The sequence below is a fragment of the Xenopus laevis genome, chromosome 4L, assembly GCF_017654675.1.
Source record: "Xenopus laevis strain J_2021 chromosome 4L, Xenopus_laevis_v10.1, whole genome shotgun sequence".
Taxonomy (NCBI): Eukaryota; Metazoa; Chordata; class Amphibia; order Anura; family Pipidae; genus Xenopus; species Xenopus laevis.
The window spans coordinates 81,848,162-81,873,851 of record NC_054377.1 but is presented as its reverse complement, the minus strand read 5'-3'; the positions used below and the strand labels follow the sequence as shown (position 1 = coordinate 81,873,851).

The following is a 25,690-nucleotide window of genomic DNA, read 5'->3' as shown; positions in this document are numbered from 1 at the left end:
AAAATGGATATATTCAAATACTGTAGTTGTTACATTAATGCCACTCACTACTTTCCCTCTGGGCCACTCCAAGTTTATGATAAAACACATCTGTTTCATTGCTAGTTTATTACTCTGCCTGGAATCTAAATGTCAGTCAGATCTTCCAGTAATATTTTAGAGCACTAATTAATTGTAATGATAAACCCAATAACCCTTAAGAAACAAACATGTCATTGCTATTGTCCTGATATGTTTATTATTTTAAGCATTTTAGAAAAGGGGTGCTTTTTGTAATACAAGTGCATATAATAAATCAGATGGGAGTTTAATAATATGTATATAAGTTTATAGATGAAATTGAGCATAGTCTCATTTATAATTTAATTGAAAAAAGATTAGTTAAATTGGCCAAATGTGTTCAAAGATTGTCACACATGCGTAATTTCTACAAACACAGAGTATACTCACTAATTGCTAGAATCCTCATTAGTACTCAGAGAAACGTCTACCATCACATGATCAAAGAGCCTGCAAGTACAGCACAGCTGTGTTTTTCCCTTCTCATATCCATTTACAAGGACAAGAATCAAACTGTGGGAGTGATGGTAAAAGGTTGCATACAACAGAGAATCATCGAATGAAGTAATGACTCCCAGAGAGCAAGCCATTGCCTGCTGAGTTAAAGCCTTAAGGGGTCCTTCTATCTTAAAGCAACAGTTCACAATCAACTTAGCAGTGAAGACTTCCAGAGACTATGTAGGACTGAATATAAAGAGGCAGAGTAAAATAGTGAAGAATAAAATAATTGTCTTATATTTTTGATTGCAAGTTTGTATAAAAATCTAGCCTATAAACAAAAAGTATCTCTTACTCTGCACTCTGTAATTTTACTTAAAATTGATGAATTCGGAAGATAACCAATTGATATATATGTCTGACTTTTAAAAACTTCAGCATTTGTTATCTGTTCTTTTTACCAGCATGGTATAAAGTAGCAGTCTGCATAAAACATTGTATTTGCTGTAATCAAGAATTCACATGTATTTTAATAAGGAGAGCAAAAGTACACTGTAAAGCATTTCTTTAAAGGTCATTATTATTTTCCTGATGAATTGCTTCAGTAAATGTGTAACATGGAACATGCAAAAGGCAATATTCAACATTGTATATATTGGGCCTTTGAATCAAATTCTGGCAGATGTTCTGCGAGATAAGACATATTCACAGAAAGATCCAATATTTTCTAAGTAACCCTTCATTTAATGAAACAGAAATGAAAATTAATATGATCTTAAAAAGTAGCAACATAGCCATTAAAAAAAACCTGACATTTTTATGATGAATTTTGGTGACCTGTGTAGTGTGCATTGCCGTTTGACTTAACCTCACAGTGATTCTCATAGACTTATGAAAAACTGAAAAGTGGAGTGGCATAACATCAAGGTTCTGAACCCCCCAGCAAACTTTTTCCATGAGCAACCTTCACCCCTGATGTAGGCTTACTGGCTGGTGACTCAGTGGCTGGTGACCCATGATGCAGACAGTTGCGGGTCCAGCAACCCATAAGTCCCTACAAATCTGATAAAAACACAAGTGCATTAAAGGGCAAAAAAACAGACCCTTATTATGCATTCAAAGAGAATTTCCATCAGTTGTATGACTACTCTCTATACCAGGTGTACACAAAAGGTAGATTGGGATCTACCAGTAAACCTTTAGCTGGTAATCAGTAGATCTCAAGACACTGTCAACAAACTACTTGTCTAATTCACCCTTCTGTTTTATTCTTTTCATTCAGATATTTATCATAATAATATAATACATTATAAATGATTAAATTCTTAAATATAGCAATATAAATTTTCCCATAAATCAATATAATATTTAAGTAATACAAAATGCTAACAATGCTATTATGGATGTAGATCATAATGGGACAACATCACTAGAAGTAGACCCCACATTAGTAAAGTATGGGCACTCCTGTTCTAAACCTCATACTAGATAAAAAATTTGGTGTGAGATAAAAAGTGTAGCATCTCCACATACACGGCAGCACTGGCCTTACAGTATAATCTTAATTACATATTGGTAAATATGATAGTGCTGGTGCAGTGACCAGTCTTGTAGACAAGCTGTTGCCAGTAACATTATGTGCATTGACTCTCAGTCATACACAGATGGTGTTTGAGTTTCTGCTTCTAAACAAAACCTGTGTTCTACAACATGTTTTTTTAGAGAACAATAGTTCTCCGAAATGTATCATCATATGCATTGGAGTTCTTTTGCTAAGCAATTTATGCCAGATCATATTAAAGGAGAAGGAAAGTAGTTTCTTACTTGGGGGTGACTAATGTTAGGTACCCCCTGAATGTATTTACATACCTGAAACCCCGAACCGGTGCTCCTATCAGCAGAAAACTGAACCAGCATGAGGTTGTTCCAATGAGCACCACAGATCGCTCCTGTTACAGCTAAATCTTTCTCTGCACAGCTGTGCATTCACATTAAAGTGAAAAGCCGAACTTTAACTAAAAAGTCGACTTTTTCATTCTATTGCGCATGCATCTGCCCTGGGAAATTTGGAAAAGAAGAAGAAGAAGCAGCTGGAATAATCCCGGGCCGTTGCAGTTTTCTGCTGATAGGAGCATCTGCCCAGGGTTTCAGGTAAGTAAATAAATTCATTTGGGGGTGCCTAACATTTGGCATCCTCAAGTGGTAAATTACTTTCCTTCTCCTTTAAGCAAACTGCATTCAAAATATGCTATTAAAGCTTCTAAAAATGATTATAGTGTGTTTGCATGTGAGTTTGCAATAAGTGTATTATACTATAAAATATTGTGTGTGGGGGGTCATGTAGGTGCAGGCAGGCAGGCAGGCAGGAATCTGATGCAGTCCTAGGACAAGAGTTTCCCAACGGCCACTGGTTCCCCCACTCTGCTGACCATCTAGGAATGGGAGAACAAACATGGTGTGAAAGAGTGGTTATAAAAGTCATCCATCTGCTCCCCAATTTACTGCCCAGATAATTAATTTTACAGTCTGTGGAAGTTGAGTAGTTAATTTAACAGATAGCAAATAATAATAATTAAATAATTAGTAATAATTATGATTTTGCACATAAAAAAAATCTCTGTAGAATTACGTATAATGGTAACTGAAACATTCTGGTATTATAACTTTATTCTTTGTGGAGTTATTCATAGCTATATGTCAAAATAAGAAGCAAAACACACAAACTACTGACAACATCACCATGGAAACCTCAGTTTCCTTAGGTTTTGCAGAGAAGACCTCCCCTTTAACAAGACTTTTATCAAGTCAACCAAAGAGAGAGATTCACACGCACACAAAAAATGTTTCTTATATTTTGCCTGAAAAGATGTAATTTTGAACAATAACAAAGTATAAGATTTTAGATATGGAAGGGAGTGACCCCTCATAATTAAAAGCTTTTTTTACTTTGTTTTATTTAAAATGAAACTCCTTTTGATAGGTTTGTGCAGAATTTATATCAAGACAAAACAAATATCTTTTTACTTTATAAATATGTTCAATTCTCACTGGTCTACTTTATCTTTCAGAGAGCTGTTTGAGAAAATCAAATGGTCTCGGAGAGATTAAACTGGCAGCCATCTGTGCAGCAGCCAGTTTGAAATTGTACTCAATAAAATGCATTTATGAAGCTTGTGTGAGGCCCAATGACATGTCCAGACAGCAAGGTATGATGTCCATTAGATTGTAATGAGCAAGCCCACTTTAAAGGCTCACAGAATGTGGCATGAGCCATGCAACTTGAAGGAAGCAAGTGGATGGGGGAGTTACGGATACATAATTGTTTTCATATGCCTATATCCTCGCTATGAGCTAGACATTGGACTTCAAACCAGAACCTAAAGCTACATTTCTGAGAAGATGATCCATATGCCCACTAATTAATTAAAGATCAAGTCAGAGATTTCTCCCATTAATTTACTCTGGTTAAGAATCCATTACCGTAAGAATAAAAGTATATAGAGTTATGAAAGAGTTGTTTGCCTATGCATTAATGATGACGGTTTTCTTTTTTTAATAGTTTTGAAATTCATTGCATAGAGGATCTTTGAGTAAACCCCTAATTTAAACTAATGCCGAAGTTTTCTAGTGCCACGTTGTGCATTAATTGGTTGATTTAACTGAAAGAATCTTTTAATTACAGGCATACTTAAATCTCTACAATATACATTTTACAATGTACACACAATTTTGCATTTCACATTTCCCATTGTAGTCCAGTGAACAGGGTTACTCCTAATTATTCTTGATAAACTGCTATTTATAATTATTCATATGCCTGATTTGTATATAGTTTTTCTTTTTCTCATAATGAATCCGTTCTGAACCTCTGGACAATTGAATGTTTCTAATTTATTAAGCCAGAAATCTAATCATTTCTGGTCTACCAACAACCTCTAAAATGGTCTGCTTCAGCCTTCTATGCTTGCCCAGTCAGAGATACAATCCCCCTCTGTGTTACCTCAACAAGATTTATTGAGAGAGGAGTATATTCACTATGGTCTGAGTGCAAGGCAATCATAATAAGCAATAATGCAGCATCATTAAAAAATATGATGGTGGTATTAAAAAATTTTTTTTAGTTGTACATATTTTCCACCACTAAAATCTACTACTATAGATTGATGTCATAAGCAAGGCTTTTAAACCACTTTTTAATAAAAATCAGAACAATTAACATCTGATTGTAGCAATCATCACCAAACTCACAAAATGCAATACCTCCAACTTTTCTATCTGCTATCTTTTATCCTTATTAATATTGCTGGCATATAATATAATTCTACCAGCTGTGCCAGTAAAACTCAGAGTTAGCCTTCCCAAAAACGATAGTTATAAATTGTCCCATGGAAACCTTGTATTGGCAGTCTCCCAAGACTAATATTACACGCTCCTCTCCTGGCTAGATGGCAACCCTAAATGAGCATGAAGGTAATCCACATTAAAAATCTCAAGGAGTATATAAGCATCAAATTCTAGATAAAAATATGATACATACATTACAATAACAAAAGTATTCAGACATTTGTCTTCCCAGCATCTACCAACAGTTTGATACCAGGAATGTTCATAAGTTGCCCCTCCCCCAGCTTCTACTGATATAGCTTTCCACAAGAAAGCCGAAACATTATTGGTTCGATTTGCGTCCGTTCAGCAACATCATTGGGGCTGGACAAATGATGCTGGGCAACCAGGCATAGCTTTCCATTTTATACAAGATTTATTGATTTGGTTAGAGGTCTGGGTTCTGTGACATACAAGCACCTGCCTAATACAATGAACTCAGGCCATTCCTGTAAATACTCTCATGCAGTCCCCTTTACAGCAATTATTTATCAGCTTGCTGTGTGTTGTAAATAAAATAATTATTTTTTTGGCCATTTTCCACCATTTAAAGTGGACCTGTCACCCAACATAAAAAGCAGTATAATAAAAGTCCTTTTCAAATTAAACATGAAATCCAAAATCTTTTTTTTATTAAAGCATTCATAGCTGTTGTAAACACATTTAAAAATCTCAGCTGTCAATCAAATATTGCCTGCCCCTCCTCTATGCCTTAGGCATAGAGGCGGAGCAGTCAATTACTTTCCATTCAGCACTTACTAGATGTCACTGCACTCACCACATTCCCCTCTTTCTTTACCATTTAATTGTGTAACCAGTGCATGGGGATGGACATCAGGTCCCCCATTCTGGTGCATAAACAAGATTTTAAGATAAAATGGCACCTGCCTACTTGCTATAATTATTAATTCCCAGACTGAAAGAAACAAGATTCAAATAATTTATATAGTGTAATAAAAGTTTATTTTGCTTGACTAATGTCATAAAATAGTATTTGGAATATTTGTTTTAGGCAATAGTTCCCCTTTAACTCCCTAGTATTGCACCAACATGTCTTCTGGGTATATTTTTGCATGAATCACAATGGTTTCCATTGTGCATAATTACACCCACCCAAGCTTTGTATCTAATGTGCAGAGTAATGGGAAATGCACAAGTATTGCTAATTAAAGGGTACAAAAAGCATGCAACATGGGCACTCACTTGCCCTTAACTGCAAGATTTTTACTAGAAGTGCAAAAGAGTACTTAAGGGTGAAACTATCTTTGCAAGGCTCCCTTGTGCCCAAGTGTGATGAACACTGCATTAGATGTAACTAGCACATCAATGCAGTAAACTCTTATAACACACAGTAAGTAGATGCAATAACTGACATAATTGTGCCAAATGTCTTATTTTAATAAATTATTCTTACTGAGTCCAATTCTGACTCGCTTATTAGACAATTTTTCATTTAAGTATCAGTTTGCAGGAATTACGTGAGTGTGTGTGTGATTTTCATTTGTTCGGTCTTAGTTTGGTTTTCTTTACCGTAGAAACTTTCATTTATGTTGGCTATTGAGTTCCATATATTCATGTAAATAGTTTGGCCTGCCAATTATGGTTAAACATTATTTGGGATGTTTATAGAAGTAATAGTCCTTCAAGAGACATGGGAATAAATGAAAGTACATAGTAACTCGTTTTCTGCAAACACAGTCTAGCAGGGTTAAGCACCAATAAAACTGCTTCTGTACAGTTACTATTTTCGTCTTCAGCACACAGCCAAATAATTTCTGATGAGTGGTCTCACGGCAGAATACATTTTTATGGCTTGTTTTTTTATAAAATGCTGTACACTGAAAATAGCAGGTGCCTTCCAACACTTTTAAATGAAGCACATTGCAGCAAATTGTAACACATTGAGCTGCAGGATATATAGCTATTTCATTGAACGTCTAGATGAGATTTAAAAATAGTCTAGAAAGTAAAATCAAATTAATTATTTTGCTAAGAAGTAAAGATAAACCTTTAGTACTGTCAGGAGCACTCCACATCCAACATGGCTGCGCCCAGTGCCGCACACTGATGACATCACACCATGAATGCGTGACACCAGCGCACTGAAAAGCTCTGCAAAATTTGAAATAGGATTTGTTATTGGAATTCTTAGGTTGCTTCTAAATTGATTCTAACTATATTCCTGGACTTTTGACCGTGCGTGAACCTTTGACCTTGTATCCTTGCTTCCTGCCTTTTGAAACACTGCCTGAATTTTGACTATTTCTGATCCCTTTGGTTACCACAAACTTGGACTTGACCCTAAGCCTCCTCCTTGGTCTAGACTTCTACATGCTCAGAGCCAATAGGCCCCTGACAAGTATATAATTTGATTTTAAAAAAATGACTACAGAAATGTTGGGAGGGATGATTTTGATTTTATTGACGCGTACATTTTGTGTAAGATTTAAATAAACAATGAGCAAAGATTTGAAAGACAGAGGCAGATTTATCAATGTGACAAATTTGAGCTCACCGCAGAAAAAATCCACCTCTCTCTATTCATTCCTATGGGATTTCTAGAAGAGATGTATCTCTAACTTTCATCCACTGATAAATATACCTCTAAAAATCATCTAGGAATAAATAAAGAGTGGTGTGATTTTACTGTGTGAGTTCTAATTTCACACATTGATACAGGATATGGAGGGAACATGGAAATACAGACATGTTATTTCATAATTTACATGTAGATTAGCATCAAAGAAAGTAGCAGTTTGATACCAAGTATGTTTCCAGTGGGAAATGTACAATGCTTTATTCCATATGACAAATCAACTTCCATGGTGTTTACTGTAGACAATCCAATAAAATGTTAGTGTATCAACACCAAAGATTTAAAAAAAAAATATAATCATCGTTCTAAAAAATCCATACTAACTAGTTTCAAGAAATGTCATGGAGCAATAAACAATTATATATAGCAATTAGTGATGGGCGAATTTGCACCATTTTGCTTCACCGAAAAATTCAATTTCCTGCGTCTCAGTTTTTTGATGCCGGCATCCGTTTTTTTTTTTTTTTTCCCCGGCGAATTCTCGCCAGTGAATTTTCACGCCCGTTTCGCAAATTTTTTTGCCAGCGGCAAATCACGCAAATTCGTGCCTGGTGAATAAATTCATCCATCACTAATAGCAATTCCAAATGTGAGTTATGTCTATCAGGATATACAACTTCCATATCACAGGTGAGTTTTGTCAACAGCACACCTTTTTATGTCCCTGCTAAACCACGTTACACTTGACCAGGCCCCTGGATATACAGTGGACTGGGAGGGATTTTGGTTGTTCATAAGTTTGGCATCATTGGCCAACATGTCAGTCTGAATATTGTTAATTATATTTTATTGTAAAGTTTTAAAAAAAATAAAAAAACAAAAAATCATTCTTCTGCCTGTATTAATATGAATGAAAATATGAATGCTGAATATGAATGTTTTTTCCATGAAAATTTGAGTATACGTGTTGTACTTTTTTTTTTGCAGGATTTTGGCCGGAAACATGAATATGAGCGATTAGAGGTTTTTTTCACCGAAAACTCAATCAATTCGAGTTTTTGGGCTGCAGGACTCAAACTAATAGAATCTGGTTTTTGCCATTCTAATTTTTTCTTAAGTAAGATAACAATCAAGTTTCGAGGTCAATAAAGTTCATTTAGGTTAAAACAAAACTCTAACACTCGACCTTTGATAGATCAGACCCATAAAGATTAACCATTCTAACAGAGAAGCCCATTAAAAATAACATTAAAGGTTATCAGCAAGGAAGATCAAAGGGCTTGTCTATCATACATACAGTATCTGCTTGCTTTTTAAATAACAAATATAGCATTCATTTGCACCTCACCAAAAGAGATTGTTATAATGTTGACCAGAATCTAAATCCCCCACCTAATATAACATTGCTCTAAACTGTCTATAAATAGTGTACTATCCTTATAAAGGACTCATTAACATGCATCCATAAATATCACTCCTTTTTATGGCCATGGCTCCACCTTTTTTTTTTTAACTTAAAAAGCACATCTCACAGTTTCATTTCTTTGTGGCTCTAGGATGTCAGCATGCAATGAGGAAAAGCAGTAGAAGTGATTTTTTTCACCTTTATATGAAGCATGCTAAATATACCCAACCTATTACCCTTTGATTGTCAGCACTTTCAAGGAAATGTCATAAAAACTGAATGCGCGACCTCAAGAAACATTGCATATAGGCAGCTCCTGAGCCTGATATTCTGGTCCGATGGCACCATGGCAGTAAACATTTCTGCTTTTTTTTTTTTTTTTTTATTATTCTAAAAGTAAACATTTTATAAAGTAGATGCATAATTTATAAAACAATAATCCATGAAGATTTCTTTGTCTTTTGCAATTGCTAAACAATTCCAGCATCTGCATAGTGATATAAATCTGTTATGGGAATAGTAGAGTTAAATAACACTCAGGAAAAAATGTAATAAAATCTCATCGGAGCATACTTTTAAAAAGAACGCACTCTATAAATATGCCAAACCTATTCAAAAAACGATGCAAACAAATGTACGTAAACAAAGCAATTACCATGTTCCCAAAGTCTCAGTCAGTTTGGTCTCTTTGATCAGGGATTATTAATGGGATTTATCTGTGGTATATGAAAATTGAACAACATATCATTTTTAAAATGCCAGGGAGAAGAGAATATATAACTGAAGTGTATTTCTTTCAAAGTTTTATGTTTTAATATATTATTTATGAAGACAATCAAATACATTTGGAAAAAAAAGTTATCATTAGCAATTCACTGAGCAGCTTTCTGTACAAGGCTCTCCTTTTCCCTAATATGCTCCTTAGTAAATTCTCACTCTCTTGTCATGTATATATCCCTATAATGCTAGAAGGCAAACATTAGAACATACATATTCATAAGCATCCCAGCACTCAATTACTGCCTAGTGAAATACAAGTGAAGATAATGAACTGAATTAATTCAGATTTTCATACTTTGCATGATACACACATGTTTCTTATAGCAAGGTTCTTTTTAGTCCCACTTCCTTAAAGCATTATACTCAGAGTGTGTGATGTCTCTGTTCGTATAATGTCATATTTTGTTAAAACTCATATTTACTTTATGCTTTTAGTATTATTGTATATCTGCAGTGTAAAACACCACTGGTTTTTAGTAAATGTCCCTGGGTAGATTAGATGAATATGACTGCCTTGTATCAAGATGCTCAAAATACTTGGGGAGGCCTAGTTATCAAAATTTTAATTTGTGAATTTTCAAGCGATTGTTGTAAAAAAAAACTAGAATCCTCACCAAACTCAAATATGCATTTATTTATTTAAACAACTTGATCACTTACAGATGTGTAAAAAAGGCTCAAACACAGTGCATTCCATTCTACTTATCATTTTTAATGAGTCTACCAACTTTCAAAACCATTCGTAAAACGTGTTTGATTTTGTCTCCAGTTGACTTCTACATGAACTTGCCAGCTTTTAGATGCCATATTTTTAATTTGTGTTTTTTTGCATTTAAGTTTTGGAAACCCTATTTAAACCTGGTGGTCAAGTGGGGCTGTGGGAACATCCACCACTCTCCCAGTGGAAGCAGTCCCACAGGGAGAGGAGCAAAATAGCCAATAAGGCCCTCACCCTACAATAGCTGCTCAGGTAGGCTGTTATAGGCAGAAGCCTGACCAGAACCTTGGCATTTGTTCTGTGTTTGTTGTACTGAACATGACAGTTACCCATGTAATACAATTACAAGTGGATATTACCAGTGGTTGTGAGAAAGCAAAGTTTCAGACCAGGCTGACTGTCTAACTATTAAAATATTAAGCATTTGTTTTTGGCTATTTTTATTGAACAAGTCATCCAGCAAATTTGTGAATCACATATTTTGCTTTAAATCTTAAATTCCCAAATCGGATTGGGATCAGAGATGATTTGTGATAAATCAGCCCATAAACTGTACCAGGCAATAGCTACACCTGGTGATAACTGATTTCCACAAGTCTGCTTTAGTCTGCTATATATTTAACCTCTATTTATAGCATGGACATTTCACACAGGAGAGGACTAAATTGAATGCCTGCTTTGCTATTTTACAAGTTGTTTGTTTTTGTTCTTAGAAAATGTGTGATACTTTACATAGTTAAAATATTAAGCAGGTCTTTCAGTCATAAAACTAGAAGAGTAAGCATTTTTCCACTATTTAAAAAACACAGATTAAATATATTTTTTGAAGAAGCTGTTCATCATAGTATACTTGATAATCTCGAAATTGCATTATTTAATGCACAGCAGCATGTTCAGCCTTTGCATTAATATTCATCAAGTGTAAATTCACATTAATTTACTTTCTTAGGTTTTGCCATTTCCTCTACATTTTTCAATTTTCCTAATCCCAGACTTAAAGTGTATTCCCAAAGTAAAATATACATGCCTTTCTGTGTAAACATAATCAGAATGTGGCTTGTTTTAGAAACCAGGTATTATAATATACCACACACTGCTCTATAAAACTGCTTGTGTATTTATAAATGTGCTTTGTGCACAAATTCTTACATTTCATTATTTGATTCCCACATTAATCTGCCAGTATTTGTCTGACCCTGCTGAGATTTTTCCATATGTGGCACATACATTTAGTACAAAAGTCAATAAATCAAGATATATAGATATATAGATATATATAAATATATATATATATATATATATATATATATATATATATATATATATATATATATATATATATATATATAGATATATAGATATATAGATATATAGATATATATATATACGTAAACTTTTGTTGTAGACTAGTTAGTGGCAGATTTATCAAGGGTCGACTTCCGAAGTTTAAAATACTTCGAAATTCGACCGTGGAATTAAAATACATTCGAATATCGAAGTCGAAGTATTTTTCACCGAATTTGCCCATTGAACAATCGAAGTAAAAATCGTACGATCGAACGATTTTAGTGTATGATCGAACAATTTTACTTTGGTGTGTGAAGACTTTGAAAAATGCTGTAGAAGGTCCCCATAGGCTAACATAGCACTTCAGCAGGTTTAATTTGGCGACGTATTGATGTCGAAGTTTTTTTAAAGAGACAGTACTTCGATTATCGAATATTCAAATGTTCAAACTATTTTACTTCTAATCGAATTCAAAGTCGTAGTATCCTATTCGATGGTCGAAGTATCCAAAAAATTACATAGAATTTCGAATTTTTTAACTTCGAAAATTCCCTCAAATTCACTTTGACCGTTGATAAATCTGCCCCTTAATGTTAAATGGGTATTTAATTAACTGATCTGATTGTCTGCACTAATGGCAACAGGAATACTTACAGTAAAAGATGAATCCCAACAGAAAATAGTTTAACATTGCCAAATTCCAATTGTCACCTTCTCACTCAAAAATAAATATCACAACTTGTGGAGGCCTATCTACAGTCTAATTTTTGAGGCTTTAGAGGTTTTTGAAACCATGACAAAACCCACAAATGGAAAAAGTAGTTTTTGCGTTATTGCACAATAACTACGACTTTTTTGTATTGGCGCACAAAAGTCAGCGTCAGAAACATCAGAAAACCTCAAACCATGAATCAAAGAAAGATTTTCCAGTTGTAAAGAGACATTTGCCATTGACTTCTACATGTTTTTAACAGGTTCTAGCTGGAGCATTTTTTGTGCATAATAAATTACTTTTTTTTGGCATCAAAAAGCCAAATGCGAAAAAGTTGCAGTTTAATAAATTAGCTTCGTAGATTGTAAGATCTTTATCTCATGTATTGGATATTCTTTGTTTTGCATGCAATTTGTATGTTTAATGTATACACATTAAGCTATTTGTCCTAATGAGAACTCTTTGTATATTTATTATGTACTTTGTCTTCCCCGTGTATACTTTTAAATATATATTCTCCCAGATGACGGCACTCCAAAGAAAGTTCCACTAAGACATCAGTTCAAATCAAATGCAGGTTTATTTATGGACCAACGTTTCGATTCCTTACTGGAATCTTCGTCAGGGAGGGAAATATATATATATATATATATATATATATATATATATATATATATATAGGGATGGGCGAATTTGCGCCGTTTCGCTTCGCCAAAAAATTTGCGAAATTCGCGAAACAGCGAAAAATTCGCGAAACGGCGCCGGCGTCTCGTTTTTATGCCGGCGCCCGTTTTTGACTCCGGCGAATTTTTGCCGCGAATTTTCGCAGGCATTTTGTGAATTTATTCGCTGGCGGCAAATCGCGCTAATTTGCCGCGAATTTGCGTCTGGCAAATAAATTCGCCCATCACTATATATATATATATATATATATATATATATATATATATATATATATATATATTGTACTTTTATGCATTGTACAGTGCTGTTGCTCCTTAACAGCGCTTTACAAATAAAGTTATACATACATGCATATATTGTACAGCATTGTGGAATATGTTGGTGTTTTATAAATATGTGATAATTATAATAATATATTTTAAATAGTAATAAAAAGAATGGTATTAATTTCTAAATTCAAAGTCCCCCACTCATAAAAAAAGAATGGTAATACCTATTAATTTCTAAATACAAAGTCCCCCACTCAGATAAATGTCATTGAACATTTTAGCATAATAAAAGTGAATGTATTGCACAAGATGTAACACTGCCTTATTTGAATTAAGTACTTGTGTATTTAAAATGAGCTAGAATCAACTAATAAAGTTATATACACACACACACATTTTGGCAATAATTACAGCTGACAACATTGAAATCCTTTATTTTCCTGATACAGCTGAGTAATAATTTGAGCATTATCTTGGTGTATGGAAGCTTGTGCATTGTAGGAACATCTGAAATATTTCTAGGTTTAATAATATACAGAGGCCTCAGAGAGAGTGAACCAAGCATAGGCATTTCAAGTCAGGAAATGAATTTCAATTTCTCAGCTCATACCTTACTGAAGTCATGTCCACATATACCTAGGGATATATGCAGTGCAAGAATCACTACTAGTATATCATTAATAGTGGCAGAAAGGACATTACAAAGAGAACTGTAATATACAGCAAGTCAAGCTTTGCAAATTGTGAAACTGTCAAGGGGTCACTGAAAAATGTGTAACTCTGCTTGTAAACGCTTCATGACACTTGTGTGACTGTCCTGACATCCTTCTCCCCTGGAGACCCGGTACCTGGGCAGTCACACACTGAACTGTACAATTTTGTCTATTTTTTGGCTTTTTGCTATAAAAAAAACTGATTGGCCAAGGTAGAGAATCAATTATTTCGTGAGTTAAATATTGCTGTTTTGAAAACATGTGTTATATTCACTGATAATGCATGATGCCACAAGCTAGCTAACTAAACTCCACATATAAAAAAGATATTACAAAATCTAGGATTACATTGTGAAAAAGTAACCACAGATAAATTACAAGGTTACTTTGCATCTTTATTGACAAAGTTCTTGGAAATGATTTCATATATTAAAGGGAAAGTTCTATCATTCAAACTACAGGTAACAATCTATTCTGCCATACCTCTGTAACATTCATCTTACTACAAATGTATTTTTTTTTCATTTTTTTTATTCATAAACAAGAATATAAATAGACAGTGAAAACAAAATGAGATTTCCCTATTACAATAAAATGAATTAAATGAATTTATTGAAGAGCTATCTAAACATACAGTAAATAGTCCAACTACTGTATATTATTTGGAAGTGATAATGTTCTATACAGAATGCTAACACCAGCTATAAGAATGTGAAACACCACGAAGAGATTTCAAAAATAAAAACGTGAAAATTCCTTGTTTGAGGTCAGACAAAACCAGTATGCAACGGGGTAAATATAATACACCTTTATTATTAATTTTTGTGAATTATTAAAATAATATATTCAGTCACAGACAGTTCTCAAAAATGTAAAAAAAAAAGAATTCTAACTTCATGGCTGGACTGGTGTGTGGGATTAAAATCATGACATTTCTGACTGCTGAAATTATTCAGAATGTTCCTCTGAGGAATGGAAATCAGGCAGGCCAGACTTCAGAGGAAAATACCCTTGTTGTGCCAAAATGGTCGTGTGTGTGTGCAAATGAGGGATAGCGGAATTAATAAATCTACCAGCTGAGCTTGGACAGGGAACAGGACTATTACATGAGGTGCATATTATTCCTTATTTTCCAGCATGCTCCGGAGAACAGACTAAACATCTGTGCTCCCACGTGTATTGTTGTGTAATTTTATGTTAAGGTACACTGAATGCTGAAAAATGCTCCCATTTTCTCCTATTTAGTTGTTATTTTGTTATTTTTCACTTTCGGCTTGCAAACAATGCTGCAATTACAGTTTACAATAAATGTTGTCTGTGGCTGAGAAAAAAGCTGATAAACACATGTGTAAGTGAAAAGAGCTGAGGTGAGAGGGCAGTCATTTGGATGCGCTACAAAGAGTGGTAACGTAACAAGACCTTCAGTCAAATTTACAGAGATTTTTTTTTTATAGAAAATATCTTGAGCTATTTAATGGTAAGTAATTGTACAGGTTATAATCAATTCAAGCTGAGTGACTGGATAAAGGGAATAGCAAGTTAGTGTACATCAGAATTGTTACCACCATGTTGGATGCCCTTGGGGATGTGGAAACAAGCATGGGGCTATGCAGAGTTTGCTCCAGGGGTGTGTGGTCTTTAATCTGCAGCCATGCATTCATTTTACAAAGTAGTTACAGAGCAGTAAGAAAAGCCTGAGTTCAACATACTTTGTTTTTTAGCACATTTATGGCCACTTTTTAGTCCAAATGTATTAAAGTCAACAGCTGTTTTTTCTTATGGTGACTTTTCTGTCTAGGCAACTTTTGTTGTTGCTATGCAATTTTCTGAAGTAAATTTTTGCAGGAGTTTCACAAAAAAAAAAATTGCAGATAGCGAAATGCGGAACCGCGAATGCATGGCTAGCAAAAAATTTCCGCATCACTAATCTTCATCAGAAAATAATTGTCTGAATCTATTCTTCCCACTTATGAAGATATGGTGATATGGTTAGGGAGGGGCAGGGAGAAATCGCAGTTAAACATTAGATAATAAGAAGGATAGTTCTCCTTTAAAGCATGCAGTTCAAATTTAGCAGCATTTACCTACAGAAATAAGTCTTGTTTCACAAGTCACCTAAAATCTTACCCTTTATATTTGTGACAAGAGCACATAGCCTGTGTGTAGACATACAGACAGAAGTTTGAAAAGGTTTATATTACCTATTGTCCCCTGCTCCAAACATCATGGTTTGATCCATACAAATGAAGCCCAGCAACTCCCCCAATGTTCCAGTAGATTAGTCAGTGACCACACACCTCAACTTTAGGTTCATGCTCCATAGTTAAGATGTTCATGATAATTATATAATCGTGCTTACACTTTATCAGATAAAAAAAAAATTCATTGCTTGGATACAGGACATTATGAGAAAGCCAAGCTTAATACCTAACTTGCTTCTGTAATGGCCTTGAAACTGAAGTACATTTCCAAAAGGGCAGTGGAATTGATCTTTGAGTTGTAATTTCCATACATATACATATACTTGTTGAAACTGAATTATGACCAAATCAAGTCAATGTCCAGTTGTCTAACTAGAAGAACCATTTACATGCACCTCAGTACGAGACATTAGGTTATAAATGATCTATGTACTATGTCCAGACTCCCAAAACACATCCACTAACCACTAGTACTGTGCTTGTTCTAAACTGACAGTTGCTGAGAATGCTGGAAGGTGTAGTTCAGTTTGAAATGCCTCATTTTGCCTCATTATAATCTCTTGCAGACGATCAACCAGGCTTTAAGTAATATTACTTCTTGCTCTTGCCATTTTAACTAATACATGCATTAAAAATGTCATCTCATTATTTAAATGAAAACAGAAACCAAGAAGCTATACACTGCATATCAACTAAGTTTTGATTGTAAAATTGATAATAATTAGTAGAACAGCCAATCAGCATTTCTATTTATGTGTGATTACTTAATACTCCCTCCCTGGTGGAAAACCAAGATCAGAAAATAACCTTGAAACATTTGAGCTATTTCTTCCCCGCATGCATAAAAGCTTAAGGAAGTTAACTATTTGTCTCTAGTTAGACAGTTAATGAATTGCAGCAAGTGGCCCATTTTCCAGAAAAAAACCCCCAAAACATTTCTCTATAAATAGCAAGGATACAGTACATTTAGTTTAAAGTGGCACATCTTGCCTTGCATGCACGCAAGTGTAATCAAGGTTTCCCTCAACATCGCAAATGTTTTAAAAGGAGAATACACCAAGATTTGGGGAATTAATTTCACAGTGGTGAAAGTTTGGCGTAAACTCACTTCTCTTCTACAGGTGAACTTTTTCCAGTGAAAATTCTCCAATTCACTAAGAGCACAAGAGTGTATTTTAGCCAAGAGAAACCTCTCCAGGTTCAGGCTGGCGAACTTCATTATAAAGATAAGAGCAGCCACCAGGGCCGGATTTACATAGCGTGTGCCCCTAGACCCACTGCCGTTTGTCGCCCCTGTCCCTCCCCTTTATTCGTGCAAATTTTCATGGTGATTGTATCTCCTGCGCATTCCCAGTGTTTTTGAACCAATGTGGGTGTGGTTGGGCAGCATGCTTCCCCCTTAAGATCCTGCCACCCTAGGCCCGGGCCTTCCCCCAAATCCGGTACTGGCAGCCACTATTAAATCTCCACCATCGACCTTTTCGTGCTAATTTTCTCTGGATTCTCTAAAGAACTTTCCCCACTACTATTGTATGGGGAAAAATACTGGGAAATTTTCACAGAGAATTTACGGCAGGAGAAAATTCACCACATTTCTCTTAAAAAATGTCTCCCCATATCTCTGCATGGTGTTCCAGAGGGCAGGGAGTTCCTGTTAAATACAGTAATTACCATTATTTTACACTTTAGGTGTAATGTAATGAGACTTGCAAAATGTTTTCACCGTGTCTAATAACCCAGTTATGCGCATGCGAGTGACTGGACATGGCTGCTCGCACCAGGAGCTCCCTCCTGGTGCGGGTAGCCTATCGCTGGTGGGGGGCATTTCTTTAAAAAAAAAAAACTACCGTTATCCCAACCGGAATGTGGGCTCTATTAGCCTGCACCTTTGGCTGGGGATAAAATTTTTACCCAACAGTTGCCCTTTAAGCAATCATTATTTTTCTCATATCACTTTGTACAAAATGTGGATAAGCAGGGCCAGAACTAGGCATAGGCAGAAGAAGCATTTGCTTAGGGCACAATGCTGGGAGGGAGCCAGGCACGTACCCCCTAGTCCGGGCCCATGTCCCCACGTATTCTGGTGGGCTTCCCTATAGTCTGATGACTCTCATTCGTTCGTTTGCTCATGGGTACCTGTGCCAGGAGGGGGGCCACAAAGCCAGCTGTGTTGCCTAAGATGCTCACCAGCCTGGCACTGTGGGTAAGAACACCTGAAGCTGACTAAAACATTAGTTTCAGCAACCATAAATTTAAGCTTTTATCAACAAGGGCTAAAACAACAACCTTTCGGTTTTTATTCATCCCGAATACCAAAGCAGAATGTACAATGGCATACTTCCATTTACTCATTCTTTTTTTCCTGTTATGAACATGGATCCAAAACAATTTCCAATCCCATTGGGATTCTCTGAAATTGTAGAAACTTGTGGGGTTTCCAATCATGTGTTTAGATGTAACAAAACACTACATAAAGCATACACTTATAATTACCTGAAATCCATCATAATAAGTTGCATAAGCAGACTGTTTAACTGATGGGTAGGGCAGTATTATTTCCATTGTTCATGTTTCTGCCAATGTTGGTGTCAAGCTTCTCTGATTTGCTGCTCACCAAGGATACAGCCTAGTATCTATGATTGATATTTTAAGAGTATGTCTGGGCACAGGGGACCTGCTTAGCAATGCAATTAGGCATTGTTAGTAAAATGATGTGCCAAAGTCACTCTGTGTCCTGGCACAGCTTAACAAACTGCACAATTCTTAATACTGTAGTGTAGTATATTATACTAAAGAATAAAGCTATTATGGAAGTCTACCTCCCTAAAGTAAGACACTATTGCCAAGTATACAGTATATTGTGGCCAAGCCCAGGTCACTGTTAAACTGCTGTGAGAGCTCCTGTGAGTGTAAATTGTAGTTACTTGGCAGGGCAGCAGAGATAAAGGGCCTATTTAACAAACCTCAGATTTATCAGGTTGAGGTTTTAAAGGAGAAACCTCAAATTTGTAGAGGAAAAAAACTCATATTTTTAAAGATTTATCATACTCCAAAGCTGCCAAAAATCCGAAATCAAAAATACTCCAGCTAAAACCTACCGAGGTCATGTAGAAGTCAATGTCAGATGTCCCTGAATATGTTGTCACAGCATCAACTCAATAAAGTCGAGTTTTCGGAGCATCAATTCGAAAAATTCATGTTTTTTCACACCAACTTTTTCTAGCTGATTTTTTTTTTGATAAATGAGTTAAATTCTTGGATGGCAGTTAGGTCGACTTTGTTTTTTATAAAAAAAAACATGAGATAAATATGAGTTTTAGTAAATACACCCCTAAATGTCACTTCTGCCACTGGCAAATCACTTCCTGCACAAAACCTCAAAAACTTTTCTGAAAGTGTTTATTGCAGCAGACAGAGTGCTGTACAAAATGGGATGAATGCTTGGTTTTACAATCAATATACAATCAATACTATGTATACAGTACACTGAAATGTAGAAAGGAGAATACTGTATTTAAGTCATATACTGGACTCTGCTAGAGAATTATTAGCGAGTGCAATTATGTAGTGTATTTTCATCGCTTTTGTTAAGACTTAAGCAATGCAAGGTACATTAACACTTTTGCTAACACAAGCAATAATATTAATTACTGTAATTTAGTTCCCAGAGTGTGATTTTAAACATGTACACCTCATTTTTGTATTGCACATTGCTATGCACGTTTGGAAAATACTTCTTTCACAAAACCAGAATTTAAGCCTTACCTTAATAATTGTGATGGGACATGCAAATCCTTCCTAATATACCCCTTCAGATCTGTAAGTGCTTGGAATCAAGTTAAACAGCACAGGTGCAGCCAGGTACTCAGAGTAATTTATCCAAATTGATGACAGCTGTTTCAGCCTTATTAGATCTCAGCAGTGTAAGATTTGGAACAATGGCTTTTGAACTGTAAGACTGTAGTGTATCCATTCAGAGCAAGCATTAAGGGTAGACTCCCACTGTAAAGAAAATACACAAAAAAAGTCTTTATTGAAAGAGAAGGTATTCACATGCTCCCTGCTATTTTAATTAAATGGCAGTGTTATGAGAAAAAGTAAACAAGTATTTGAAGACAACTTGCAGAGCTTTAAGATTATTATGTATTATGACCATATATTGCCTCCCCAGGGTAACTGGCATGCTTCGATGTTACAGTAAATGATCCTAATATACACCGTCAAGAAGAAATGAACAGCAAAATAATAAGGCCTAGAATGAAAGAGGATTCGGAAATCATGTTCTTAGTATTATCTTATTCTAGGCAGTTCGGGGAGATTAGTCGCCCGAAGAAGAGGCGATTTGTCGCCAGGCGACTACTCTCCCTCAATCTCCACGTGTGTCTCTGCCCTAAAGATCTGGACAGTGCACCTGGGTTCTTTATCTACTATGGTAACTTTCTACTAATGTAGGATGCATTCTATATACATATATTTTAATAAATATATTTTAATTTCATCAGCTGAACTCTGGTATGAGAAATGATAAGAAAGATGTGGTAGCAGGTCTGTAGATGATGCTGCACATGCAAAACAGTACACAATAATCAATGCAATGAAAAGGACACTGTGAGGAAGCAAAGATTGAATTCCAGTGTTGCCAGAACCCAATAAAATCTAAATAACACTGTGATGTGAATCCAACCTTACAAAATTATACAAGGTATGATACATAGTGATGGGCAAATTTATTTGCCAGGCGCGAATTTGCAGTGAATTCCCGCCGCGAAACGTTGCCGGCGTCAAAAAAAAAAATGGACGTCGGCGCATTTTCGCCGGCAAATATGTGCCGGGGTCCAAAAAATGGATGAGAATTTTTCAGTGAAATGGCCCAGATTTACCCATCACTAATGATATATTGTTACTTGTCACATATCATTTTCTGCAGTTCTTCATAAGTTGTAAAAGTACATTACACAATGACATATAATTCTTTAGCTTCAAAAGGCTCTAAAGGCCCTAAGGTTCAACATGGCTCTTACACCTTTATTCCACTATCACGCCATCTCCCCAGGCCCGGTGCCTTCCGGTTATCCTAGATTCTGTCCTGTCCTTGACTCCTCATATCCAGTCACTTATTAAAACATGTCAATTTCACCTAAAGAACATATCAAAAATATGATCATTTATAACCCAAGATCCCACCAAAATACTTATTCATTCTCTCATAATATCACGTCTAGACTGCTGTAACTCTTTATTAATTGGCCTTCCCCACCAGAGACTGTCACCTCTCCAGTTCATAATAAATACTACCGCCAGGCTTACACACCTCAGCAACCACTCCTCCTCTGCCATGGCACTCTGCCAATCCCTAGACTGGCTTCCGCAACCTTTCAGATTAATGACAATGACATATAAAGCACTTCATAACTCTGTCCCTCCCTACATCTCTGAACTCATCATCTCTAGATACTCACCCAGCTGCTTACTACGTTCCTCTACTGACCTGCTCCTCAATGCTTCTCTAGTTACTTCCTCACACATTCACATTCAAGACTTTGCAAGGGCTGCACCCCTCCACTGGAATTCTCTCCCACAGTCTGTCCAACTTTCTCGCAACACTCAACCTTTCAAAAGGTCTCTTAAAACACACTTATTTAGAGAAGCCTGCCCTCACTCTGTTTAGCTACCAAATGCAATACCATATGCTACATCTCTCACCTTGTTTATTTTTTATTTTGCCCACTCCTGCCCCTTGTGTCTCATTCCCTTCACCTTTAGATTGTAAGCTCTTTTTCACAGGGCCTTCTTCACCTTTTGTACCGGTACTGTTTTTTCTGTATGTAACATTATGGGGCAGATTTACTAAGCTCGAGTGAATTTTCGAAGTCCAAAAAGTTCGAATTTCTAAGTAATTTTTTTTGAATTTACTTCGACTTTGATTCGAAGTAAAAATCGTTCGAATATTTGACCATTCGATAGTCGAAGTACTGTCTCTCTAAAAATCCTTTGATTTCAATACTTCGCCAAATTAAAGCTACCGAATTGCTATATGGCCTATTTTTGGCATTGAATAAAAATCCTTCAATCGATCGCTAAAAATCGTTCGAAACATTCGATTCAAAGGATTTAATCATTAATCGATTTTTATTCGATCGATCGAATGCTATGTTATCACTAAATCCTTCAAATTCGATATTCAAGTTCGAAGGATTTCAATTCGATGGTCGAATTTCGAGGGTTTTAACCCCTCGAAATTCGACCCCTGATAAATCTGCTCCTATATGTTATATGTATATAATTCATGTGATTTCTTTTTATATGCACATTCATTTTACAGTGCTGCACAATATGTTGGCGCTTGATAATAATACTTGATAATAATAATAATAATAAAAATCTATGAAATGCAGGGAAAGGCGCTCATCACATGCAAAATTCTGAGAAGGCTGCTCCCATATATACTGTCTTCAAATGCAGTTGATTCATTTTTCTATGGAGGATGAGATGTGGAAGCATGGTGTTGAGGCCATAGGCAATACCATTATAAACTATTCATTTAACCTTTAAGGCCTACAAGGAGTGTTTTTTTTGCTATATGGAGGAGAAGAAAAGAGAACAGTGAGCTGCTACATTGACCAATAAGCTACAGAAAAAAGAGTTGGAGTAAATTGCACTTGCTTTATAAGAAGACGCTCCATGAGTAAGCTAACATAAGGCACAGTATAAGGCACATGACCTTTAAGGCCTACCCAAAGTGTCTCACATGCTAGTTGTAAGAGAACACCTTAATATGAGCTGCCACAATGATTAAAAAATGTGTCCTTTTCTTTTGTCTTTTTTTCTTACTTTATATTTGGTTTTGCCAGCATCTTCCTAAATGTGGGATCCTCCATCTTATTTAAGTAACAAGTGCACCTAAAAGGCCAGAGCACTTCCCTAAAAGTGACTGAAACCATATTTGTAAGTGGTCATTTTTTACACAACTTTTTCCAACATGGGAAATGTTTATTGTTTATATCTCGAAAAAGCATTTTTTGCAGTTCTCAAATTGGATTCTTTTTGAGATTTTTTTTATGTACATGTTGAAAAAGGGATTAAAGAGAAAACCCCTTAGCTTCTAAAACCTAAATATATAAACCCTTATCTTCAAAAACCTAAATATATTATTGAATTGAATTCAAAGTTTGTATACTTTTTCATAAGCTTTTTCTCTCTCTCTCTCTGTTTTATTGAATAAACACATACATAAATGACCTAAGGTTGGTTATTCTGATTACTATGAAATGTATTGTTTTAATATACTGCTAGCAATATCACCTGCAGATACACATGATAACAAAGCCTAGAATCATTAAAATTAACATGCTCGCAGCATTGCCTTTTTTGATTTATGTATTTACTTTTTTCAAATCGGAAATTAAGATACACAAATTACAAATACTGTACTTTTTCCACTATTCTCTGGCAGTTTGTGTTATGCATAATATACAGTGGTCATGAACAACTGTGAAATGCTTCACAGACATAAGATCCCTTGAGCACATGAACAAGAGATTGTTTTTTGTGCAGTGGCAACACTGGCTTCTTATTGCTGTTGATTGTGTTGCGATCTTCACTTTTGGAAAATAACAACTATTAATCCTTTTAGCTTCCTCGAATCCTAGACCTTGAGGAAGTTGCTATATATGCTCAAACAAAAGCTGGCACATAATTATTTGTGAGCTACTGCCAATTATACTCAGGGTTTGCTGTTTTTTTTTTTTTTGTTTTTTTTTTCTCCCAAGGAGAATTGCACAGTCGGATGTTTTATGCATTTGCTAAAGGCAACTGTTTATGTGAAAAGATATCTCAGGAGAAATGATTGGTTGTTCACAGTCAACTTAAAAGGAAATAAACATTAATGCAGCATGCATATGAAAGCATTTACATTTCTTAATGCACTTTGCTTCCTGACTAATCCTTCCCATTACTTCACAATGCAATCCAAGAAGCATTTGCCATAATTATTTAATTAAAGTGACCAAGCACTGGTAAAGGTCAACCAATGCGACGTAGTTCTTCCTCTGCTGTGTTTCTTCAAACATTTGATATTTAATTCTTGAGGCTGACCTCTGGACTCCAGTCACCATGTACAGGAATAATTCTATTCTCACAGTCAAGGTCAGGTTATCAACATATTTTTTATGAAAGTGCTCAGCATAATGACTATTTGCACATTCCATTCCATTGTCATTTAGCAATGTTTTTTTCTTCTGTTTTCTCAGCACCACTGTTTATTCTGGATTCAATTTATGGACAGAAACTGCAAGGCTATTTTCTTAAGTGGTTCTTAGTTCATTTACATTAGCTTATAGTTACAATTTAAATCTACACTACATACTAAACGTAGTACATAAACACCGTTCTAATTAACTTTTTGTTAGATATACTTATTTCAGAAGCCAAGGTTTTTTAGCCGATAACTCAATCAATTTGAGTATTTGAGTTGTTCCCCTGATTGCATTCAAGTTTTTACACATTCAGGAAATAGTGAAACATTAGAGTTGTGATTTTGTTCAAGGTAGAAAAAAACCTCACAAACTCGACCTTTGATAAATAACCCCTTAATATGATAAACTATCTGTTGCTTAAGTATTCGTTCTCAGGGTAAAATTTTTAATGACCCAGATACTTAGTTCCTAGTTATAAAAATATTAAAGACATCATATAATAAAGAAACATTTGTCCTTCAATAACTAGTATCCAGCACTTTTCTAACATGTCCCCACCAACACACAGAACCACATTGGTTAGCCAAAAAGTTTAGCTTTTAACATTGTTACCAGGCCTACAATTGGCAATCCATTCCCCATCACTACAGGTTCCCAGCACCATGGTATTTGCTTCTATGATTACTACTCCATATATTGTTTTGCATGAACAAACAACAAGATGTATTTGCGATGTCTTTGTAAAAGTTTTTATTGGCCTTGCTGATATTATCATTTCATATTCCTATGTGTGCAGAATTAACATTTAAGAAGTGAAGTATTGCATGCCTGGAATGAATGTAGTCAAAGGTTATTTTTTGATGGACTCAAGAGAGGAAACTCAAGAGGAAATATAAATATAATATGTTTTGCAGTTGAATCAGTTCTATGAACAGTCATTCTGAGGCTCAGCATAAAGCTAAGGATGTTGGATATAGTCAAATGGGAAAATTGGAACCCAACAGTTTATCTATTACCTTTTAAAGCTAATTATAGATGATCGCTTATTCTGGATTCTCAGCTACAAACAGATACATTTTGCAAAAGTATTTAATATAACCAGCCACTGCAATGTCATTCTATTGTCTAATGGTGTTATTATCCTCATAAAAGCTTGCTATGGATCTAGTCAGCTATAGCAGATAGGATGCACCTTGTTTAAATGCAAACATCCTATTGTTGATGCAGGTTACTACACCTGGTCAACGTTAGTGCATTTTACTACATATAGGCTTATATGTTTTACTATAATAGTGAGTAACATTTTAAG

General features: G+C 35.3%; 1 protein-coding gene across 11 annotated transcripts in view; it reads right to left on the bottom strand.

Annotated features, from left to right (window-relative positions):
• dab1.L (Dab, reelin signal transducer, homolog 1 L homeolog) overlaps nucleotides 1–25,690 on the bottom strand; it is a 425,953-nt gene that overhangs the window by 326,862 nt on the left and 73,401 nt on the right. For all 11 annotated transcript variants that reach the window (XM_018258283.2, XM_018258282.2, XM_041590415.1 and 8 more), the window contains exon 2: nucleotides 19,952–20,188. The gene's annotated coding sequence lies outside the window, so the exon portion shown is untranslated. The remainder of the gene's footprint in view (nucleotides 1–19,951; nucleotides 20,189–25,690) is intronic.